The sequence below is a fragment of the Acomys minous genome (genome assembly GCF_964271855.1).
Source record: "Acomys minous genome assembly, chromosome: 20".
NCBI lineage: Eukaryota > Metazoa > Chordata > Mammalia > Rodentia > Muridae > Acomys > Acomys minous.
Window position 1 is genome coordinate 6,834,972 of NC_140502.1, and position 26,054 is coordinate 6,861,025.

General features: G+C 36.8%; 2 pseudogenes across 2 annotated transcripts; one reads left to right on the forward strand and one right to left on the reverse strand.

The window, feature by feature from the left end:
• The first annotated feature begins 586 nt into the window (after positions 1–586).
• On the forward strand, positions 587–21,963 carry LOC311590764 (vomeronasal type-2 receptor 116-like; annotated as a pseudogene). The gene is made up of 8 exons: positions 587–662; positions 1,712–1,819; positions 6,335–6,502; positions 10,100–10,263; positions 14,265–15,076; positions 16,156–16,464; positions 20,017–20,140; positions 21,059–21,963. The product of its transcript is annotated as a vomeronasal type-2 receptor 116-like (transcript).
• Positions 21,964–24,063: 2,100 nt separating this feature from the next.
• Positions 24,064–25,512, reverse strand: LOC311590765 (actin-like protein 9; annotated as a pseudogene). The gene has a single exon. The product of its transcript is annotated as an actin-like protein 9 (transcript).
• Between the last annotated feature and the right edge of the window lie 542 nt (positions 25,513–26,054).

Here is a 26,054-nt window from a genome sequence, read left to right on the forward strand (position 1 = left end):
GGATCTCTTGACAGCCTGAGTTTGGATAGTATACCTGTTGGTTTGGGACTAAAAGTAAGTCAAGTTTTTTTTTTTTATTAGAGAACGTTTAACTAAAGCTATGTTGCTATGACAATAATGTAAACACAATAGCCTTAGCCATGGGAAATTTTTTATTAAACTTTCCTGAGTATTATTTAAGAAATAATAATTAAGTTATGCTCACCACTGCTTAGGTATTGACTAATTTTTGCTGTATGCTTTACTGTACCTTAAGCAGAATCATTTGTATTTCTTTGTTAGATTGTTTCTTTGCTCTGTTGATTTTTCAAAGGCTCTATTGATTATAAAAGATGAGAAAATCATGATGTAATTTGTAATGAAAAAATTGAACTTCACTTTAAATAAAATACTGGGGCTGGGCCAAGGAGGCAAGAAAAATGCAGAAGATAAATATAGTAGCCCTGGATGGCCTTTGAGTTTAAAGCACGTATATGTCTGGGCTGAAATTTATTTTCTCCTCTTTTTCTCAAGCTCTTCTCAACAACTAGTCCTCTGACTATTTGTTCAACCAGCAGTTGATTTCCCTTCACCAGCTGTTCCCTACATGCTCGCTTTACCCTACTGCGGAGCCACCAAGACTTTCTCTTATTTCTCCAATCCTGCAGTTGGTCTGAGGGAGAGTGAGTGGGTATGGGAGCTCACCTTTTCTGAGGAATATAGGAGGTGGATGGGAAAGATGGAGCAAGAGTGGGACTGGGAGGAGAGGAGGGTGGGGGATATTACCAGGATGTAAAATGAAGAAGGAAAGAAAGATGGAAAAAAGAAAGAGAAAGAAAGAAAGGAAGAAAGGAAGGAAGAAAGAAATAGAAAGTTGTGTCTTCTTAACTCAGGATACTGATTAAAGATGTGCTTTTTTCCAATTCAAAGGCTTGTCTGCCTACTTCAAATATCCAAATTAGAAGTTGCTTTACTTTCAGCCAAAACTCCTCCTAGGCAAGCCTGCCATTATGAGATTCAGTAAATCTAATATGTTGTTAACTTAATAACCCAGAATTGCCATCATGATATCATTCCATAATGAAAGATAACTTTGCTGGGTATAGTAACTTTGTGGGCAGCATTGTCTCTATCTGTCTGAATTAGATCATGGATACTCTTTCCCTTTAGGAGAGTCCATAAAATAATCTGTTGTCATCCAGAAGGGTCCTTTCTATGAAATGCTCTTCTCTCTGACAATCTTCAATTTCTGTCCTATGTCCTATAAATTTCAAATTTTAATGAAAATATGTCAGATGAGTTTCTTTTCTGAAAATCTCTGTTTGGTATTTATATGTTTCCTAGTTCTAAGTGGCCACAATTCCCACTCTATTTTGGGAATTGTGTTACATTTTATTAGATATACTCTAAATGACTGTGGTGAGTACATTTTGCCTTTCATGCCCATTGATTGTAAGTTTCAATTTTATTGTATACTTTTGGTGTCATGTATCTCTCATTTTTTATTTGACCTTTGTCATAGTTTGATTTTTCTAATTTTTCTACTTTGTCTTCATGTCTTGCCAATCTGTCTTCAGATTGCAGTATTCTCCTGATTAGACATTTCCATGAGCTTTTATTTTATTTATTTTATATTTCTTTTACATCTTTTAGTCTGATTTTTTAAAAAAATAATTCTGTAACTTTGTGAAATTTTTCTGTCACAGGCTAACTCTATTTTTTCATTGTATAGAAGGCTTTATGATCACATTGAATTCTTCTAGAGGTGATGCCTATACTCTACGATTTTCTGGAACATTCCTATCATTCTTGGAAGTAATTGTCTACTATGACATTTACCGTAAACTCTTCTAAGCCTAAGCCTGTACCATTTGGAATAATGTTACTTTGATGTTTATGTTGGTTTTGCATTGGAATTCACATATCTGGCAATGGAGCACTAGGTGTCTTTTTTACATTTAATGTATTCTTTCAGGGCATGTGTTATAGTGCTCATGTGAGGCCTAGTTTGAACAGACATGAGATATCAGTGCTGCTCTCTGAGTGGATGTATAGCTCAGCAACTACATCTTTAGTTCACATGACCTTATTCCTGAGATTTACTCTCCTCATCAATTTGAGGAAGAACAATATCTGTTGTTTTTATATCGACTGAGTGATCTGAGATATAATTTTAGGTCAAGCTGGAAGACTTTCTGAAGTTACAACCTCTAAAATTCAACCTACTCTGTCATTGGGCAGTTTGTAGTGGATACTTTGAAACCATTCACATCATAACTTATACATATCATGTACTTAGCCCTGTAATGGAACATACCATTTACAACCGTCCTATAGGCCAGTTTTTATTATATAAAAGCATCTCCAAAGAGAGAAGAAACCTACATGTACCCTTGTTTGCTTTTTGCTATAATTAAGGGGACCAAACAAGGTTCTCCTAGTACACACACTGATTCAGTACTGGAGATGTGGCTCAATCATCAATAGCAATTTCTGTGCATGAATGGACATAAAGTCTGATTGCTAGTGCCAACTGTGCAGTGCTAAGCTGTCTCCAATTTCCAAGGATCTGACTCATTCTTCTGGTATTTATATGCACCACATATACAGGGACTGCAGACATACAGTCAGAGAAGGCACCCAGATCTACATAAAAGTTAAAAGAAAGAAAGAAATATCAATATATCATAGAATATGTATCTTGGACTTCAAATAAGAGTAGACAGAATTGTCCTGTTCCTGATTTTAGAGGAATTGCTTTGAGTTTGTCTAGATCTGATTTGACATTGGCAGTAGAATTCCTGTAAATTGTCTTTATTATGATGAGATATGACCCCTGCCTTATAACCCATTTTAAGATGCTTATCATGAAGTGTTATTGCATTTTGTCAAAAAGCTTTTATAAATTTAATCAGTTATCATTTCACTTTTTCATTCACTTTGTTTATATGGTGGTTTGAATTGACAGATTTTTGTATGCATTTCTGGCAAAAAGCCTACTTGGTAGTCATAGTAGAGGATCCTTTTGATGAATTCTTGAATTCAGATTGCAAGTATTTTATAGAGCATGAGTGTATCACTGTTTATAAGGGGAACTGGTATGCAATTCTTTGACTTTGTTGAAACTTTTGTTTTGTTTGTTTGTTTCAGGGTTCCTTTGGCCTCTTAAAACCAATTTAGCAATGTTCCTTCTGTTTCTGTTTTGTGAAATAATTTTAAGAGTATCACAGTTAGCTCTTATTGGAAAACTTCTTAGAATTCTTTGCTTAAACGTTCCTGTTTGGGGCTTTTCTTATTGGGAGCTTTTAAATTATTGCTTCCATTTCATTAAGGATTGTAGGTTTATTGTTTGTTTATTTGATCTTGATTGAACTTTGCAAAGGATTATATATTGAGAAAATTATTCATTTCCTTTAGACTTTCCAATTTTGTTGAGCATTTTTAAAGTATACCCTGATGATACTTTAAATTTCCTTAGTATCTTATGTGGTGTTTCCCATTTTGTCTTTGATCCTGATAATTGGATATTCTCTCTGTGTTTTTAGTTTAGTTAAGAGTTTGGTTTGTTTACCTTGTTAATTTTATCAAAGAGTCAATTTTTTGTATCTTTGATTCTTTGTATTGTTCTCTTTCAGTTTGTTTTATTGTTTTACCCACACAGTTTCATTATTTCCTACCATTTACTCATATTTTGTTTGCTGACATTTTTTGTTTTATAGCTTTCTGGTGTTCTATTGAGTTTCTAATATGAGATCTCTGTTATAATTATGTAGGTACTCATTGCGATGAACTTTCCACTTACCACCACTTTCATTTTGTCTCACATATTCACATATGTTGTACATAATTTTCAATGTATTATAGGAAGTCCTTAATTTATTTGTTTATTTTTTTCTTGATTCAATAGTCACTCATTAGAGAATTGTTCAGGTTCTATGAGTTTCAAAGCTTTCTGTATTTTCCATTGTTGTTAAAATTCATTGTTCATCCATGATGATCTCATAGGCTAAATGTTCATTTCAAGTTTTCAGTATATGTTAGTACTTGTTTAGTGGCTAAGTATGTAGTCAATTTGGGCAAAATTCTATGGGGTGATAAGAAGAATGTATATACTTTTATAATATTTTGTAGATATTTGTTAGGTCCATTTTGTTGAATATGTCTGTCAGGTCTATTACTTCTTTATTTAGTTTTTGTTTGGATGACCTGTCCATTGGTAAGAGTTGTGTATTGAAGTCCCTCATTATCAATGGGTGAGTGTTAACATATAATATATGCTTTAGTACTGTTTCTTTTACAAAAGTTTATGCCCTAGCATTTGAGGCATACATGTTAATACCTGAAACATTATTTTGTTGGATTTTCCCATTGATTTCTATGTAGATTCCTTCCCTAGCTGTTACAATTAATTTTAGTTTGAAGTCTATTTTTTAACTATTGTAGTGGCCACACCATCTTGTTCTTTAGGTCCACGTGTGTGGAAATGTTCTTCTAGCCCTTTCTTCTGAGGTAATGTTAATTTTGGTATTGAAGCGTGTTTCTTGTATGCAGTAGAAGGATTGATATTGGTCTTTTCATTAGCTAATAAAAAGACTTTGGCAACATCCAACACCATTTCATAATAAAAGTAATGGAGACAATAGGAACATGTGGGAGATGCCTCAACATAATGACTGTTGTCTAGACCAAGAAAGTCACTAACAGTAAAAAAAAACTAGTAATGCTGACTTCTTTATAATCAGTATTTAATTTTACTTCATTCTTTTCAAATTATGAAAGACTACTTGAGTATAAAATGCATTCACTGGCTTAAGTTATCAAAAACTGAAACCATAGTTGTGATTTGGGTCCAGGCTCACAGTGAGAATGGATAGATAAATCATGATTAAATATAGTAATGGGCTTCTAGGTGTTGAGAGATCTCCCATGAAAGTTTATAGTGTGGTTAGAAGGTTAAGGAACAATTGCCCTTGGAACTCCTAAAGATACTAAATAAGAAATCAGAGGCCAGGCCATCAAGATGGCTAAATGAGTAAAGCTACTTCTTATTTTTTTCTTTCTTTCTTCCTTTTTTTTTTTTTTTAAAAATGTCAACACCTAGTAGATTCTGCGTATGTGCATGGATTAAACAAATCAGCTATTAACTCTACCACCAATAATACATCCCTGTCAAGTCAAGGAAAGACATGAAAGCATTTTACATTGGGATCATGTAACCAAGAGAAAGTCTAGACTGGAAGCTCTCTGTGTTCTGACAAGCACAGACATAGGACAGGGACAACACATGCAGATGAACAGAGATTCACAACACAACCTTTTAGGCAGGCACAGTTGAGACTCATGCAACAGACAGACAAAGGGTAGAAGACACAGGAAGCCTAAATTAGAGAATAAAATCTAGACTCTTGTGGGAGTTTTCTGAGCAGAGGTGTGAGGGTTTTGTTGTTTTGGTTGGTGGGTTTGGTGTTTTTTGGTTTTGCTTTTTGTTTTTGTTTTTGTTTGCTTGGTTGTTGTTGTCTCCCCCCAGAGAAGCCAGTTTCATCTGTGCAGGGATAAAAGAAAAGAAAAGAAAACAACAACAAAACTCCCTCTTTTTTGGGGCGAGGCGGTGGAATCTATAACATCTCATTTGGTAGAAAAGGTGTAATTATTCTGGCTCCTTGCATCTACTTCAAAAGATCCAGAGACAGGAGCCTTGGGTGATATCCTGGGGATACAAGGGAGAGGCTTTAAAAAAAAAACAGTGTCCAAATAAGAACTGGCTCACTCATCCCTTCCCTCTATCTCTCCCCAACTCATCACCCACCCCACACCAAGCTTTTCCCTTGTCTCATAAGCTTTTCTTTTCCAAACTAGATATAGAGGACTCTGTGAATGAATTAAAACATAGCTCTTTGTCTCCAGGCTGTTATTATTTTGACTAAGCAAGCTCCGCTGTCTGGTTCTCTCTTAAGAGTGCGGTTCCCTTCCCCTTGTGGAAGAGACTCAGTCCCCTGGTGTCTCATTTTGGATAAGTGTATGGCCACCCTGTGCCTTCTCAAGCCAGGAGATCAGACTTTATTCTGAGGGGTGGTGGGCAGGGCACTGAAATGGAGAGCTGCCTCCCTGTGGAGGAGGATGGGAAACTGGCCTTCCTCAGCCTGAGAATACCCAGGAGACTACATCCATTATCCATTCAATTCTCAGCCCCCTGAATGACCAGTTTGAAGAACAAGAACTCACAGACTCACTTTTGGCTGAATAAGTCCAAGAGAAGCTCTTTTCATAATTAATAGGCCTTGATCTGATTAAAATACACTGAACTTGCAAACGCAACAATGAGCTAATTGTGTTAACTGATTTAAACTGTTCTCAGAAACTATTTCTGGCAGCAATATCTTCTTCATTTCTTTCTCAAGAACACTCATGTCTACTGATTATGCTGTGCAGTTAGCTTGGGCATGTCACAAGGCACAGAACTCTCCAAATACAAATCTTGTTTTGGGAGCACGTCCTTCCCACGTGGGATGTCACATGGTCACAGGTAATAATTACTACCTGACTCATGGACCCAAGACATGTCTCTAACCTAAAATAAAAATAATCAAGGAGGGAAAAACCCTCTTGCTGTTTTTTCCTACCATAGCCACAGTCTGCCAATGCTTAGGAACCAATAAAGCAACCCCATCTAAAAACACTGCCTCTTCCTTGCCAGCCAAGTCTGAGATTTAGGACTTTAAAGCCATCCTTACCTGACATCTCCCACTCCTCATTGAATTCATAAGACAAATCAAAGTCAAGTACCACCCTTACCATCAATAACTTCTGGGAAGTCCCCATGGCACTTGGCCCTCTCATTCCTATTTTTTTTCAACCCAGTAGCCTAGTTTCCCAAAGAACTCCATGGGAAAAGTAGACAACCAGTGACATCCACACTCCCCTCCTCCTCCACCTAATCCATCTATTGGCAAAGTGAAGAAAGTGGTCCCTGAGTTTACTTCCCCTAACCAACAAAACTGCATCCTTCATAAACCATGTAAATCAACAGAAAAAAAGCTCATATGCACTCACAAGGACTTAAGCTGAAATCACAGGTCCTACTTGGTCTGAACCAGGTGCTTTGCATATATAGTATAGCTTTCAGATTAGTATTGGATAAAATACCTGTGTGTGTGAATGAGTGTGCATCTCATTCTTATGCCTTCTCTTGGGTGTTTTTCATTATTATTTTGCATTGTCCATCTTTGATGTGATGTACTTTGTTTTATGTTATTATACATAATTTTGTTAAAAATAACTCTGTGGTAAAATAGAAGTAAATGTTTTTGTTTGCATTAAATAAGTAGTAATGCAGACTTCTATCTTAAAAACAATTTAGTCATCTTATTCATATGAATGAACAGAGGCCAGAATAGATAAGCAGAGCCTCTAGAATTGGATTTATCAATGGTTGTGGGACTCTATGTGGATACTTGGAATAGTACCCTACATCTCTGTAAAAACAGTCACTGCCCTTACCTACTGTGTCATCACTCCAGGCCTGGTAGAACATACTTCCTCATATCTCAAATTATATTTTAAATTTTCATTTTATCTAATTATTAAAAATTTCAGCTTATGTTAGTTTAGGCATAAAAAATATGAAACACTAGTCAGAAGGACTTTCCCTAATCATAATGAGAATGGATAGATACATAACGACCAAATAAGTTAATGAGAATAGGGGACTTGTGAAAGTTCCCTTAGATATTTTTAGTGTGCATTAAAACTGAAGGTTCAAGAGTGGTAAACAGGATACAGCTTCACCAAACCTGTCATGAAATATGTGTATGTACATAAGTAAGCATAACACATAGACACTTGTCTGTAATGTTTATTTCAGAATACACAAGATATGACATCAAATTTAATGCCCTTTAACATATGGGTAAATAAATAAGACATATCCAAAATTGTATGATTTTACCTTCATATATATATAGTCACTTCTGCTATTTGCAAAACATTCTTAGAATATTGAAAGTTTCATTAAATGCATTATCTCATATATTACATATTTACAAAGCTATTTTAATTAAATAGTATAACTTCTTATATGGATGCTTTAAAATTAGCTTCTATTTAATTCATAAATGACTGAAACCAAAAATCCAAGATGAAACTAAACAAATACAATTTTTGAGTCCATACTTTTCTACACCTATCAAAATTCAGATGAAAAGCACATGATGGTCTATATATAAATAATGGAGTTGTTCTTAACCTGTAAAATAATGATATCATTATCAGCACTTGGAGATGAAACAAGAAGGCATCATGTTAAGCTACACAGTCAAATTTAGGAAATACAGAATTTTCATAGACTCTAGTTCCAATAGTATGTTTGTGCATGTGTATGTGTTTGTGTGTATATGTGTGTTGTGTCTGTGTATGTATAAATGTCTGTTGGTATGCATGTGTGACGTACACATTTTTATGCAAAAAATAGGACAAGTATTATTTGAGAATTGAAAAGGCCTGGAGGAATTAAGGATGGAGTGTTGTGTAAAGCCAGTGGGAAAGTCAAATATCATCATCACATTGGCAATGCAGATTATAGATTGCAACCAGAATAGATTACTAGGAAAATGGTACAGGGAGAGTTTACACATTAAAGCCATTGTTGTTTCCCAATTCTTGTTCACTTCTAAGATACTCAGTGTAAGAATTCTTTACAGACATCACTTGAATGTAAAAGATGAAAACTCACTGTTGGAAATCAAAGGTGAATTAAAAGAAATGGGTCACCACAAGTCATTGATCTGTGAGAACTGAGAATCTAGGATGAAGATCACGTGTTAGAACTCAAACATTTAAGTTAGTTTCTCATTAATAATGTAGGTGTTAATAGACTGATATGTCTTATTTAATAATTGAACCCATACAAAAAGGTCTGGAGTTCTCTCTAGATTTTGTTTAACCATTAAAAGTCAACATTTAACATGTAAATTGTCTGTCATTTTGTGAGTAGGTGGATGATTTTGGATACAGAAGAACTCAAGAAATTTCAGGATTTTACCTGATTGTTGATTCTCTAGACATTACATACACAAGTTTTGGTTAGATGTTCTCTATTTGTCACTGGTATGGCATACTCCACAGTGTAAATTCTCTGTAACTCTCAGATGCCTCACACAAGAGGCTGCCTCTCCAACTAATAGATTTAGTGACACAATGCTCACCATGTAATCATGAAGACTTTTCTATGTCCCTCCTGAATCAATAATTTACATTTCACTGTGAATCATCTAAAAATTTTCTAGTGACATAATATCTAATGGTATTCACAAAAACAGATTTTTAAGATACTTCTGAAACCAAAATTTTGTAAACGCTCCTCTGCCTAGGGATCTGACTGTCCATAAACATTAATGATGTCATGGAACCAGGGAAAGAACTATTCTCATATATATTTATTGACTCATATTTACCACATAGACTGTGGACCACACATGACAAGCCCCAGGGAAGACTCCTCCAGGAATGATCAAGGGCCTTGGGGAAAAAAGGAAGCATGGATGTGCAAGTAGACTTTTCTTTGTCCAGAAAAATAAAAGAAGATAGGAACACGTGGGTGCCCATATGATAGATAAATATGTATGAGTCTTCTCAACCCACAATAACCAGGTTTACAGTAGGACAAAGATGTTCACTTTGATTTTGTTCTTCTTGCTTCTGAACATTCCACTTCTCATGACCAGTTTCATTCCTTCCAGGTGCTTTTGGAGAATGAAGCAGAATGAAAAAAAGGATGGAAACTTAATGACAGCTTGTGTCTTCTCCCTTCATATGGTGGAAAGGCCTGTGAAGAAAGACTATTTCAACATCATTCTGAAAAAGCTGTAAGTGCTTTCATATTTTTCTTGTAGATTTTGTCACAGGTATTTCAGTCAGGAGTGATCCGAAGAAGAGAAAAAGAGCAATGCTTTGAGTGTTCTGTCTTGTTCTTCCAAGGTTCACATCAAGAAACAACTCTAAATTCTTTTATAAACTCAAAGCTATTTTATGATTTCAAATTGCCATTTTATGTTTTTTTCAGTTAGAGTTCTGATTTCACAGCTAGAATTTGAGTAAAAACAGGAATATTTACCCTGATCCACAGGAAATAGACCTCTTGTTGACAGTTTTCAGCGAAGAGTAGCCAGTGCTTTATCATCAAAAGAGACTCCATACTATTTCAATAAGTTTCATTCTGAGAAGGTACAATTATATAACTATACAGGGTATGCTGATAACAATTCTATCAGTGTGCAGCTACCAGTACAAGTAAGTGCTGGGGCCCCTATTGTTTGTGCTACATCCAGCTATAGAAAGCTTTCACACAGGTGTTTTACTGTCTGAAATTCTATGGATGTGGTCACTCTATGATTTCTGAACCTGCATCAAGAACGTAAGTATGATTTCTGTCCAATGTGAATTAAAAGTAGCCCTTTATCTCCATCATAACTTGTATACATACACAACCACTGGTTTTCATGTATTACATATCCTAGATCTTTACTCCCACTTTAGCATAAAGAAAGAATGCTTATACTGTAAATTTTATATTTGAAAATTGAGGTTATCACTAATCGTGGTGACTACTTACTTTCCTGTCACTTGTCCAAGTAGCATATATTGTTGACAGTACTTGAGCACATGATTAGAGGAGTTTCCTAGTAGCTCATCTCTTCAATTATTTAAGAATTATATATCTTCTTTTTTATGTTTAAGTTGTTTATTTTCTGAGACTTTTATCATATTTGCCACTTATATTTCTCTTTCAGTAATTTACTAAGTATAATTGCATATTTTACCACGTGGTTACTGTACATATTTTGGCTTTATGGATTTCTGACAGTTGTTTTCAAGTACATCACTTTATACTAATAGGCTACTCTGATAGTTCAAATAACTGGTGTTTCTTTTTTTTTCATTTTTTTATTAATTTATTCTTGTTACATCTCAATGGTTATCCCATCCCTTGTATCCTCCCATTCTTCCCTCCCTCCATTTGCCCTTTATTCCCCTCCCCTATGACTGTTCCTGAGGGGGATTACCTCCCCCTCTATATGCTCATAGGGTATCAACTCTCTTCTTGGTAACCTGCTGTCCTTCCTCTGAGTGCCACCAGGTCTCCCCCTCCAGGGGACATGGTCAAATATGAGGCACCAGAGTACGTGTGAAAGTCATACTCCACTATCCACTCAACTGTGGAGAATGTTCTGCCCATTGGCTAGATCTGGGTAGGGGTTTAAGGTTTACCGCCTGTATTGTCCTCGGCTGGTGCCTTAGTTTGAGTGTTTAGTATGCATGAGTTAGTGTTTTCGTCACAAAAATTTTAGTCTTGAATTCCAATTGTGTGGCTCTGAAATTTTCAATGGCAAGTTTTCTATAGTAATAAAGGGTATTCTAAAAGGGATTATTTTTGTAGACAAAGATACCACAAAAGTACAATTTCTAAGTGGAAAACTAATTATATTTAAATCTGAGCGAATCTTTCAGAATGAAGAAGTATGACTGAGGTTTGTTGTTCAGATATGAAATGACTAGGAGGGGACAGGAGAGATTATTCTTCCCATCAAGAGAAACAAAAAGATATTATATTCCAAATTAACTTTTGGCCCATTTTATTAGAAGCATATCGTAAACATTCCCCATATGATTTAATCTTTATGTTCTATTTCATAAACATGTAATATTGGCACAAACAAATCACAGTACAATTTCCAGATGTTTCTAATTCTCAGTATAATGCCAATGTTCTGTTAGTGTAATTGGAAATGTGGTCATAATGTGTGTCAATTATTGGTCCTTTTATCTTTCTCCTTGATTTCCCACAAATCTCCCAACACCTTGTTTGTAATTGCCAGAATCTGGTAACAACCTAGATGTACCTCCACTGAAGAATGGATAAAGGAACTATGGTTTGTTTACACAATGGAACACTATTCAGCTATCAAAAACAAAGAAATTTTGAAAATTTCAGGGAGTAAGATGGAACTAGAGACAATCAACCTGAGTAAGGTAACTCAGACCCAGAAAGATACACATGGAATATTCTTATTCATAAGCAGATGTTAGCCACTTAATTCAGGTTAGCCATATTACAATAAAGAGACTGATGTGCCAACCAAGATCCATGTGGGATGTGGACCTAAACCTCCTGCTCAGATGTAGTAGATAGGCAGCACAGTCTTCTTGTGAGTCCCAGAATATAGAGAATAGGGACTACTTCTGAAATGGACTCAGGCCTCCTAATGTTCACTTCCATCCTGGTGGGGTGGCTTTGCATGGCGACTGAGGAAGAGGTTACCAGTAGTTCAGAAGACACTGGAAAAGCTGAGGACAGACATTAAGGGAGGAACACTTCCGTTTTTAAGGACTACAGGAAGGAAGGAAAGGGAATGAAGGAAGGGATAGGAAAAGGAAGTGATGAGGAAGGGAGTGGGTTCCAGAGGTGATGAGGGAGAGGGCTTCAATTGGGATGTAAAGAATTCAAACTGCAGAACATGCAAGTAACTAATATTTCTAATCCCACTATATGGGAATAGCTCTGATGCTGGCTGAGACATAAAGGTCTATGCATAGACAAGGCTTCATGTCTGTCAGATATATTGGGCCAGAAGGCTGAAGATGATGCTCCAAAGATCTAGAGTGCAGGGAGACTGTTCAGGCAGTAAACTGTCATTCATTTTTTCATTTTGGAAGCTGCTAACCTGCACTTCTGGCTCACTCAGATACTTAAGTTTTATTCCTTCTCAAATCTCTGATGGGGCTGAAAACCAAGTAGTTTAGTCTTTCAGTTAATGTTAGTAGATTAGGCGTTAAGATGTTTTTAGATCAATAAAGGTATTTTAAATGAATAGATATGAGACATGGTAGACACTGATCTTCATTCAGAAATTTTGACCCAACATGATAGGAAACACGTTTACATCAAGTTTGACAAATACAAATAGACTAATCATTAATAATGTAACACATGTATAACTCATGATTGTCCTGTGGTTCTTGCTGTATAAAGTTTATTTTATTCATGTCTAATATTATAAATATATATGTTAAAAAAGAAACATAATAAAAGAACAGTGAAGGCAGAACCAGGTGTGTGTGTGTGTGTGTGTGTGTGTGTGTGTGTGTATCTTCTACCTGAAAACAAACTACAAAAACCAAGGAACAATGTGAAGATGGATGTGTGAGAATATGTTAAATATATGTCCACTAATTGTAATGAATTTTTAGTATAGTAGACAAATGTTGCTCAGAAACATTTCTGCCCATTCATTCATCATTCATCCATTCAGTACCGCAGCCACTTCAATCAATTTCATAAGAAAATGCCACAAAGTCAGGGTCTCACACATTATGTGTAATTTTAATATTTCTCAATAATTAAAAAGTGAATTCTTGATCAGGTTTGAAGTTTGATCAAAGCATGTGGTCTTGTCTTTACATTATGAGCAAGTATGAAACAACCACAGTGGAAAATGACTTCTATAAAAAATGCTTATTTTGGTGAGATGAACTCACATAAACATGTATAAATTTTCCAACATTCCAAATTCTTATGTCATCCCAACCTCATTACAATGAATGTTTGTCTCAAACATTAAGGGTGGGGCAGAGTTACATCAAGTACAGCATAGCCATGTATTGACTGAAAATTACCCTGTGTAGAACTTTGTCTATAATACATATTATACCCTTTTACAGAACAAAAGCTGAAAACAAAAGGTTTGTTCTGACCTTGGCTTTTTCAATGGATGAAATCAACAGAAACCCTGATCTTCTACCAAATGCATCTTTAGTATTTAAATCTCCACTTTGTCTAAGTATGCCAGAATTATACAATCTCATTCATTTATCTAAACAAATACATATATTTGTGCCTAATTATGTTTGTGGCCACAAGGTCTTATGTAACATAATGCTTACAGGACCAAACTGGGAAACATCTCTGATACTTCACACATTCTTTTACATCTTAAAATATCATCAGGTGAGATTTTGTGACATGAAAATTGGTGAAATTGTGTATCCATCAGTGCAATTGACAAGATGTTAAGAAAGGTGTAAAGACAAGACTGGTTTTATTGGCCCTATATCAATCTATGTATTTCAATGGTTTTATACAAAGATGTGATGGGATCCTACATTTATTTGTAAGAAATAGGGATAAGGGGAGAAGTAACAAGTAAGGGAAATTTATTGAGCTTTTACAAATAAGAATATGTTTACATGTTCTTAGAAGTGTATCCTACCTCATGCTGCTCCCTGTGTCCTAGGTACTTCAGCTTACTTATGGCACTTTTCATCCTCTCCTGAATGACCATGTACAATTTCCCTATCTGCATCAGATGGCCCATGAGGATACATCTCTAGCCATGGCCATGGTCTCCTTCTTAGTTTACTACAGCTGGAATTGGGTCGGTCTAGCCATCTCAGACAATGATCAAGGCATACAATTTCTCTCATATTTGAGAAGAGAGATGGAAAAAATACAGTCTGTTTTGCCTTTGTGAATGTAATCCCTGTCAATATGCAGTTATACAAGTCAAGAGCTGAAGTGTATTACAACCAAATTCTGACATCGTCTACAAATGTTGTTATCATTTATGGCAACTCAGACAGTACCCTAGCTTTGAGTTTTAGAATTTGGGAATTTGTAGGGATACAGAAAATATGGATCACCACCTCAGAGTGGGATGTTATTACAGAAAAGGGAGATTCTACACTTGTCTCATTCCATGGGATTCTTGCTTTTGCACATGGCCATGGTAAGATTTCTGGTTTTAAAAATTTTGTGCAGACATTGAACCCTCTCAAATACTCAGATAAATATCTGGCAAGCCAGGACTGGATGGACTTTAACTGTGAAGCAGCAGCATCTAACTGTAAGACAATGAAGAACTGCTTATCCAATGCTTCATTGGAATGGCTAAAAGCACAGTCTAGTGATGTGGCCTTTAGTGACAGCAGTTATGACATATACAATGCTGTGTATGTTATGGCCCATTCCCTTCATGAGATGCTTCTTCAACAGGTAGAAAATCAGCCAACTGACAATGGGAATGAACACAATCATAAATGTTTGAAGGTAGTGTTTCTTCTTTTGGATGATAATTGTGCATTACTATCGTAGTTTGTAGGAATCTCTCAGCTGCCCAAACAGAGTGGGAGACACTATTTATTAGTGAAAATCAGTGATTTTGTCACAGAGCACCTTAATATAATCACACTTGTTCTAATACTGGAGACATAATTGAGCCTTCCTCATTAACTCTATACATGATGAAGAGATGAGTGTCTGTTCATTAACTGTAAAATTTCAGGTTATAAATGCTAGGATGTGTTTCTCAAGTTTTATCAACCGATGTTGTCCAACTTTAATCTCTTGGGCTCTTCCTCACAGGATAAGAGTAATTACACAAAAAATGGTGCTGCGAATCAGTTCAGCACATAAATGTATGTTTATGTGCTTGAATGTATGCTTCTCGCTGTACATTTGTACATGTGTGTATGTGTGTGTGTGTGTGTGTGTGTGTGTGTGTGTACGGCCAAATGACTCTCTCTGTCAGTCTGTGTAAATTACCATAAATTTGTCTGTATTTCAGTGTCTCTCTGTTTTTGGCTTAGTGTATTTTCTGAGGGTATATGTCAGTGCATGTCTATGTGTTCCTGACTCTGTTTTGTGTGTTTCTGTGTTTGGGATTGCACATATGTTTATCTGTGTTTCTGTGTGTTTGTGTTTGTGTGTATGCGTGTGTGTCTCTGACTTTAGATGTTATGATAATGAATCTCTATTTGTGTCAATATGTCTCTGTGTGGGTGTTTGTATTTCATTATGTCTTTTTGTGTTTATATCTCTGTGTGTGCATGTGTGTGCCTATATATGTGTGCTGTGCATTTCTGTACTTCTGTGTCTGTTTCTGTCTGTATATTCATATCTCTGTCTGGGTGTGTATATTGATGTGTGTGTAAGTAAGTGTGCTGATATATTATGTTTGCATCTCTGTATGGATGTGGGTCTCTCTAAATGCACATGTTTGTGTGTTGTACATCTATGTTTGATGTCTACATGTAAGTCTATGCTTTTGTTTGTTAGTCCTTTCAGTTAACTAAAATTCAGCAAAGATTGTAATTTATAATTTCACTTTCATTGACATTTCCCTCCAGGTACCTTTGAAAAAATGCCTTTTAGATGAAAATCTGAACACATTTTCTCACATCAATCAAAGGCATATAGATTGTAGAATTCTTCCTGTCTTTCAGATGCACTCCTTTCTGAGAAAGAACCACTTCACTAATACTGTTAGTGACATAGTGAATATAAACCATCAAGAGTGTGATATTTTTCACATTAGGAATTCCCCACACAGTGTTGTGCTTAAGGTGAAGATAGGAAAGTTTAGCCCCTATTTTCCATATGGACAACAGCTCCATTTATCTGAAGTCACACTAGAGTGGGCCTCAGGAAGTAGACAGGTAAGTTTGACATAACTGTACTGATTTGCACTTATCCTTTCTTGTAATGTCATGAAATTAAATAAACCATCACATAAGGAACCTATTTCTAGCCTCCCATATCATGTTTCTTATTTTCACTATTTTCATGTGACATTTCTATTAGTTCATTAAGGCTTTCAAACCTGCCATGTATGCCATATTTTTAATTTTATCAGGACCTGTTTTGTTTTTAATATGAATATAAAACTATGTTTAACAACTCAATGATATTATTTTCTATAAAATAAGCAATATTCTTGAGGTACCATTCTTATAACTAAATAGTTATTTCCTCACTTATGGAGAACCTCTGGAATAGATGCTGAAGAGCCTCAGGCTGATTGGAAAGATAGAGTAAATAAAAATACAAAGTCATTTAAAAACTATAAATAATTTTTATTATAAAATTTTGTTTAAGCCATTTTACAAGGAGGCTCTGAATTGCCAGCAACTCTAATAATTAATTACCATTTTGTTATAAATATTAGATATTCTGTGAATTATAACTGTGTATTTTCTTTCTTTCTATTTTCTTTTGTGTGTGATGGGGCTTTTGTCTGCATGCACGCCCATGCAACACTGGTATATGGGCTGCATAAGAATACCAGAGAGTGAAATGGATACCTGGGAACTGGAGAGAGAATAGTGGTACACAGTGTGCGCAAGAAATCAATTGTTATGGAGACTTCGTCCATTTTTCAAGCAATATTTTATCCTACATAAAAGAAAATGTTCACAAAAGTATCCTTCCTTGGTCCATAAATTTTTGCATAGTTCATTCAAGCTAACAAGGCTATGGCTAGTTTCCTTCTCTATATTGGGAGATACTGGTAGTAATACAAATTTGACTGTGAGAAAATTTGTAAGCTAAATATAATATCGTGGCTCCCGGGTACGATAGAAGTAAGAATTCTGATGTGGTTGGTGTTAAGACAGTCTATTTGTCCTATGAAACTACAAGTACAAAGCTCAGAAATTATATATGTTATATTCTAAGTGATATATTCAGTTGATCACATGCTATGAAATTTAAAGTAAATATTCCTTCTCTGAGTGATAAGGGGAGTCAAGCCAAGTCAATTAACATGTGAGTTAAAAGTGTCGCTACTCAGCTACAAATCCATTCAATGACACGAATAAAATGTTACCTGTGTTCTAACTACACCTTCCTACAACATTACAAAAACATCCACTGGAATAATAATTGAGAATAAAAAACATAGAGCTAGTGCTCTGATCCGGAGTATGCATAACAAGATACATGCAGCATCAAACAAACATAAAACTGATAATATCAAAGCAGCATACCTCAAAATGTTAGAATCATAGACTTAAAGGTTCAGTGACATACTAAACAAAGAGTTCAAAGAATGATTATAAGAATTTTCTCTAAAAATTGAAGAGACACAAATTACTTCTGGAAGGATACAATAAGGTCAAAAGTACTTGCGTACAATAAGGTAGTGAAAGAGTATGTGAAACAGGAATCCCATAAGGGTACAAAATAACAAAAATATTCACACAAAAGTATGTAAAGGAAAAGCAAAATAAGTGAAATTAAATTCCAAGAAAAAAGTCTCACCAAAAGAATACTTCAAGATGAAAACATGATGGTCAAGCATGAAGATTGTTGGTAAGTTTTGATAAACCAATTCAGAAGACTTAAAAGCATGGGAGACCAAAGTGTTATGATTAAAAGATCATATTTACAAACCATGGGCATGAGAAAAGAAGGACCCACTCATGTCATCAGCACCATTTCCAGAAAAAATGTAGTTGTAAATTTCCAGTGAGATGTGTGTCAATAAAGATAGAACAGATATGTAAATACCAAATACTTAATATCAATAAAGAAGCAGCCATTGACACATTTCACTTAAAATTGTTTTGTTACAATGAAATAAAATTGAAAGCTGCAGTGCAGAACACCATGTCATAGAAAGGCTGCATAACAGTAGATTCCTCTATGGACATTCTTGAAGAAGAAGAGTAACAGTGATATATATCAAACACTTAGAAACATAACTGCCAACCACAATACTATACTCAACAAGGTTATTACTCATACTAGGATAGAGAATAAAGTTCAATACCAGGCACAATCACAAGAGTTCATAACCATTTAAGCAGCGCTATGAAAATCACTAATGAACCCCACACAAGTTGAACACAAGATGTCAAAGGAACTCACAGACATCATGAAAATCCAGAGAAAATAACTATTAGAAAAAAATACCAATTATTGCAATAACAACAAATAAACAATATTTACCAAATAATTTTCAAAAATAAATTAATGTTCATGATAAGATTATCTAATAAAATACACAGAAAACAAGATTGGTTTAATAAAACAATAACAAAAAACCCAAAGCATCCTGTGTTACCTTCATGGATAAAATGTTATTTATAAACCTGAGCAGAATTCTCCTATAAGAATTGGGGGGAAATATTGTAATGAAGTATAATTTTTAGAAAATGTGAGAAATCCCCATTATGGATATTGTTTGGAATAATTCTTAACTAAAACCTACCAAGAGCATTCAACAAGGCAACAGAATGATCATTCTCTGCTCCTATGCCTACTTAAACCATGGATATAAGCATGATTCAACAAATACAGATCAACTAAATGAGATACATTGCATAAATACACGCGAGGGTGGAAGAACATGATTATCCAAAAACCAACATAAGTGCTTTTAAAGAAGTCCATTATCCATTCAATGTTTAAAAACAAAACTGATGGAGTAGAAAGGACACATCTCGATAGAATAGAATTTTTCTATGGCAAAAAGATTGACAGCACTATACATGTTGGAGAGAAAAAATTTAAAAATCCATTAAAATCAGAAAGAAGCCAGGTGTGTGTGGTGCATGTCTTTAATCCAAACTCTTTGCAGACAGAGGCAGGAAATTCTCTATCCTTATGTGGCCAGTCTGGCCTATATAGCTAATCAAACCAGGCAGCGCAACATAGAGACCATGCCTTAAAAAATTGAACAGAATTTGGAGACTGACACAAAAGCAGAGACACTTGAAGGAACATTGCTTACTGTCTTGCTTTGTTTGATTTCTCATGCATACTTTCCTAGGAATAGTACTTTCCATACTAAACAAGTATGCCTACAATACATACTAATTAATAAAATATCTCACAGATATAAATATAGGCTAGTCTGTTAGAGAAAATTCCTCAATTAAGGTTCTCCTAAACCTTTCTTTTCACCGTATTTTGTTTGAGCTCAGTGAAAATTAACTAGAAAACCAGGTTGCAATTTATATACTGTTTTCAAAAATGAGCTAAAGGTTTCTTTTCTTGAATTTCTAAGACATGGTAATAATCTCAACTTCTCAGCTATTTACTTCAGTAGATTCATATATTTGGCATTATACAAACTGGCAAGTGACATTGGGACCTCAGTTTCTGTATATAAAATAAACTTTTTGATATTTTAACATGCTAATATAATATAGTTATGGTAGAAGTAGATAAAACTCCTGATGTTAGCATGTATCTTATTTTCTCAGATGCTGCCCTCTGTATGCAGTGCTGATTGTGGTCCTGGATTCAGGAAATTCAGGCAGGAGGGAATGTCAGCCTGCTGTTTTATTTGCATCCGCTGCCCTGAAAATGAAATTTCTAATGGAACAAGTGAGTGTTTGATGCTGTCATAAAGCCTTCACATTGGTAAACCTCTCCACCACCAAAGGATGTTGAATGAGTCTAAAATGCAACTGCAAAAATAAATTATACAATTTTATCCATTAGTCTTTATAGGAATACAAACATTAATAACATTATAACAAAAAACTTATGCCTAGAACTACATTTTGATTCATTGAAAATTTAGGTCATATCACAATTTCTCAAAGAAATAATTTTCATTATTAAGGTGCAGTGTGAGCAATTCTACATAAGATCTTTCCTTATTCATCTCTAAAACTGCATGTAAGGCAAATTGCAGGCATTAATCTTTCCAATATACACTTATTCCTTTTAAACTTAAGTATGTTTATCTAGAGATGTTTATGCATACCATGTATGTACATACATCCAGGTAGAACACATAAGGCAAATGATCCATTGGACAGGGTAATGGAGGTGTGGAAACTAAATCTGTATCTTTAGGAAAATTAGTACAGAGGTAAAAGAAGTTACTAGTAAATTTATCAGAAAGAGAAAATATGAGACAGAATTCATATAATATCTAGGATCCCATTTTCAAGTGTCTGATGCCATTTGTTTCTAGTAAAGTAGGGGATAAGGGTTGACATATGATCTACAAAATACAAGGGGTCTTATATAAAATATTTTCTATACAGCAAACATAATAATTTCATGAAATAATAAATTAGGGTGGTTTTTGTATTGAAAGCAACTCGTCACAAATATTAAAGTTTTCTTGCCACCTACAGAGCCCCTTTAGTCAAATGAGTACATGTTTATTCTTGGCTAAATGAAATGGCCGGTGAACAGTTTTTCTCATATTTTGCTTTAATAATCTGAAATGAAAGTTCTTATCAACAAACTGCTGAAGCTGTACTAACAAATCTGCCCTTTCTCAATCAGACATGGGTCAGTGTGTGAAGTGTCCAGAGGACCAGTTTGCCAACACAGAGCAGAATCACTGCATCCACAAAGCTGTGGTCTTTCTGAGCTATGAAGACCCCTTCAGGATGGCTCTGGCCTTAATTGCCTTGTGCTGCTCTGCCCTCACAGCTTTGGTCCTTGGGGTATTTCTGAAGCATAATGACACAGCCATCGTGAAAGCAAATAACCGCGCTGTAAGCTACATCTTACTCATGTCACTTATGTTCTGTTTCCTCTGCTCCTTGCTCTTCATTGGCCATCCAAACTCTGTCATCTGCATCCTGCAGCAAATCACATTTGGAATTGTATTCACTGTGGCTATTTCCAGTGTGTTGGCCAAAACAATCACAGTACTTCTGGCTTTCAAAGTCACAGCTCCTGCAAGAAGGATGAGGTACATTCTGGTTTCAGGAACACTTAACTACATCATTCCTCTCTGTACACTCATCCAAATTATTCTCTGTTCAATCTGGCTAGGAGCTTCTCCTCCATTTGTTGATATTGATGTACACACTGAGCATGGCCACATCATCATTGTCTGCCACAAGGGTTCTGTTATAGCGTTTTACTGTGTCCTAGGATACTTAGGCTGCCTGGCCCTGGGAAGCTTCACTGTGGCTTTCTTGGCCAGGAACCTGCCTGACACATTCAATGAAGCCAAGTTCCTGATATTCAGCATGCTGGTGTTTTGCACTGTTTGGATCACTTTCCTCCCTGTCTACCACAGCACCAAGGGCAAGGTCATGGTGGCTGTGGAGATTTTTTCCATCTTGTCTTCCAGTGCAGGCATGCTGGGGTGCATCTTTGTTCCCAAGTGCTATATCATTTTATTGAGGCCAGACAAAAATTCTCTTCAAAAGATCAGAGAGAAATCAATTTCCTAAAAACATATTTTGTGAATCTTTTTGAAATTAATGTATTTACTTTATATCCTGTTTGGAAACTGGATCTCTTTTCTTCTTCAAGTTATATCCTCCCTCCCTCTCCCTAATCACTTCTCCCTTATTTCTCAGATAAGTGAAGATCCCCTTCCCATCCACTCTAGCTCACCAAGTTGCATCAGGACGGATCATGTCCTTTTCATCTATGGACTAGTAAGGCCAAGAGGAAGTGATCAAACTGTCAGGGACAGCCTCCAGGCCTCTAAATTGAGAACTTATATGAAACCTGAGTTTCCCATCATCTACATGTATGTAGGAACCCTAGGTCCAGTTCATATATCGTTCTTGGTCATTACTTCCTTCTCACTATGCCCCTCTGGGCCCTGGTAAGCCATCTCTGTTGATCTTCTATCAGATATCCTGTTACCTCAAGGTATTTTTCTCCTTTATTCCACTGTGAGTTCATGTGTACATTGGCTCAGTTCACAGCTGGTAGATGGTGTTTCATTGCAAATAACCCCCATCTCTGTGACAGCCTCTCTAACAAAAGATTGAAACTCAATAACTGAATCAGGTGTGGTAGAATGGAGCTTTACTTCCAGCAGTCAGGAGGCAGATGATCATGGATCTCTTGTGAGTTTCAGACCATCCTGATCTACAAAGGCCGTTTCTATGTCAGCCAGGTCTGTGCAGTGAAATCTTTTCCTAAAGAAGAGGTGAAACATAGAGAGATGCTCAGAGATAAAGAACATTTGTTAAGAAGATCAGAGATTAATTTTCAGCACTCACATAGATGGCTCATAACTCCAATTCCAGGGTATCTGACTACCTCTTCTATCTTTTATGGGCACCAGGGACTGTCATGGTGTACATACATTTATGCAAGCAAATCACTCATACACATAAAATAAAAGAAATCTGGCAATAATACTAAATAAGCATATTACAAGATGTAAATTAGATGCTTTATAACTCTGACCACCAACGGCCACCAAAGACCTTCACTGGAGAGCTGACATCCTTACCCTGATAAAGGAAAACTCAGGTTGAGAGCAATTGTTGCTCTTACTGAAGAACTGGCATCAGTTTCAAGTACCCATATGGTAGCTGGCAACTATCTATAAATTCAATACCTGTGGAGTTTATGCTCTCTCCTGAAATTCATGGGCATGAGATACATATGTAATGGACACAAAATATGCAGGCAGCACAGTCATAAAAAATAAATAAAGCAAAAGATATTTAATATAGGCATAGGGGAAGACTTGCTCAGCAGGACTCCAGTAATTAAGGAAATAAGGCCAAAAACTATCAATTAAAGCTTCATGAAATTACAAAGTCTCTTGCATATCAAAATAGCAAAAAAAGCAAATTAAGTCAATAAATACCTCCTCAGAATAGAAGAAAGTTTTTGCACCCTATACATCTAAAAGAGGACTACTGCCTTGAATATAAAGAACTCAGAAGACTAAACAATATTTTTTTAAAAAGTCAGATATTTTGGTCCCTAAGCAGGCTAAAGTACTAACAGTTCTCAAAATATGTAATGCAAATCATTTTGTTTCCATGAAATACCAGTCAGGAGGACAGTTAAGAAAACAAAAACTGCTAATGCAGTGGCCCATGCCTATAACCCCAGCAGTGAGGAGGTAGAAGCAGGCAGACTCTACAAATTCAAGGCCAGCCTGGTCTGCATAGCGAGTCCAGGACAGCCATGGCTCCACAGAGAAACCCTGTCTCAAAAAAAGGAAGGAAAGAAGGAAAGATGAAAAGAAGGGAGGGAGGGAGGGGAAAGGAAAGGAAAATTAGTATCAAATGTTACAGTCTGCCTTGGGTTGGCAAGTGAGGGAATGATCCCAGGAGGGTGGTTTGATGACAGTAGAGAAAGGTATTGTGTTAGGGATTCTTGTGAGGAATGAGTGAGAATTAGGGTGTCTAGAGAGTGGACTATGAGAGGTGCTTTAGATCATATGTCATAGAGGAAGGTGTGATGTTCGAGTCTCCGTGGCCTTGGTCTGCAAGTGAGTTTCTCTATGTGGCTACTGGGTAGGATGGAGGAGAATGGAACATTTGTTAAGACACAACTGGCTCCCTACAGAAACTTTATTCCCACACACCTCCCCAACCTGTGCTGAACCAAGAGCACTTGCAGTGCACTATATCAGGACCTTCTTCGTCATACTGCTCAGTCAGGATCCAGTGGGACTGGAAAGTGGACTGGAAAGCACACAACAAGGCCAGAATAGACGCCCCAATCCACCACGAGAGGTTCCCATTGGGCTGGGCCGCCACAACCATGAAGGCCTCCGGACGACGACAGCGTGGCAGTTCAGCCTTGAAACGATTTCCAAATCCAGGGAACAAGGAGGAGCCTCTGCACAACAGCACATTTTGTTCCATGTTGGCCTACAACTCCTGAAGCATGGAGCAGAGGCTCTGTTCCACCATGCTTTTGAGGCCCAAGGGTTAAGGTCCCGAGGTCTCTGGGGGATGGAATAATAGCTCAGGACACTGGAAGAGCTCCTTCCCCACTGTGATCATCTGTCCATCTGGCAGCTTCAGGCATCATTGGAATTTGGCATCAGAGCGCCCTTGCTTCTTCTGGAAAACTGACGCCACATAGCAGATTTGGAGCTTGATGCTCTCCACAATATCCATGTCTTCCTTCTTAAGCGGGAAGCTAGTTCTCACGATTTTCTCTGCCAAGAAAGTAGTTAAGTGGTGGCTAGCTAGATCCAGGCGCTGGATGTCATTTGGTAGAATGTAGCCTTGAAAGACTGGAACTGTGTAGCTGACCCCATGGCCAGTGTCTACCACCAGCCCATTAACACACCCGTTAGCACAGCCTCACAGCACGGATTGGGAGGCAACATACATGGCAGGGGGGTGTAGCGACTCGAAAGCCACTTCCACCAGTTTCTCACGGTTACAGGCAGGGTTAAAGGGTGGATCGGTGAAAAACAGAGGATGGTCCTAGGTGGCCACGTGGAGGTCATTTTATAGGATGTGGCAAAAGAGGAGATCAGCAGCTTCCCAGTCCACCACAATCCCATTATGAACTGGTTGCATCAGGGTTAACTCTGGGCAAGCATGGGCTGCCTCACCATTAAATGTTTCCTCTTTGGACTGTCCCATGGTGGTTTGTTTCTTGGACTGGAAGCCCACAACATTGATCACAATGTAGGTTGGTTGAGTCTGTCAGCAAGGCCTATCTTACATGTGCCAGTACCCATGTCGATGACAACACCGTACATATTTGATGGTATCTTGTTACCAGCCAGGCCACAGGGTTCTTGTAGCAAATTCTTCTTTACTGAGGTTGAGTGAGAGTTCAGATCAAAGGACCTGTGGGGATCCCAGCAGTTGGGGCCATTTTCATGCATCTTTGCAAGTGCCTTTAGTGAGGCTAATTAGTGATGTTGACAACTTTACCTGGGAGCAGGAAGAAGAGGCTCAGCTGGGACCAGGAGGAGCAAAGTGGGAGAGAGGTACACCAGGATGTCTATGAGATCACACTGCCTGTCTTGACTTCACAGTGCAAGGCCAGGGTGTGGTCAGAAAGGGTGCACACTGCCCCAGGGTTCACACTTGATTAAGACCATAAAGCCAAAGATGGAGAGGTAGGTCTGGTTTTGCCGAGTTCTTTTATTCAACATCCTCTCCCTCACAATTGGTGTCTACTACCCAGCCTAGACAGCCTTGTGCCCAGTGAAAATAGGAATCAGAATGTGGAAAAGCAACTTGGTTTTCTGTGTGTTGATGTGTGTACATAGTTTCACCTGTGTATGTGCGTGTGTTTGATTGGGTAGGTGTGTACATGTATTCTTGTGTGAGTAGAAGTCTAACATTGTTCCTTATTATACATTCATTGATAGAGGCTCTGTCTTAGTTACTTTTTATTACCATGACAAGACACCCTGGCAAAGACAACTCTACGAGAAAGCATTTAATTTGAAGGGTCAGGGTTCCAGGGGATTAGAGTCATGTTAGAGAGCATGGCAGCAGGCAAGCAAGGATGGAAATTTAACTGTATCTGATAGCAAACATTTTCTCCATAGGCACAAGACCGAAAATGAACAAACTTGGAACAGTGT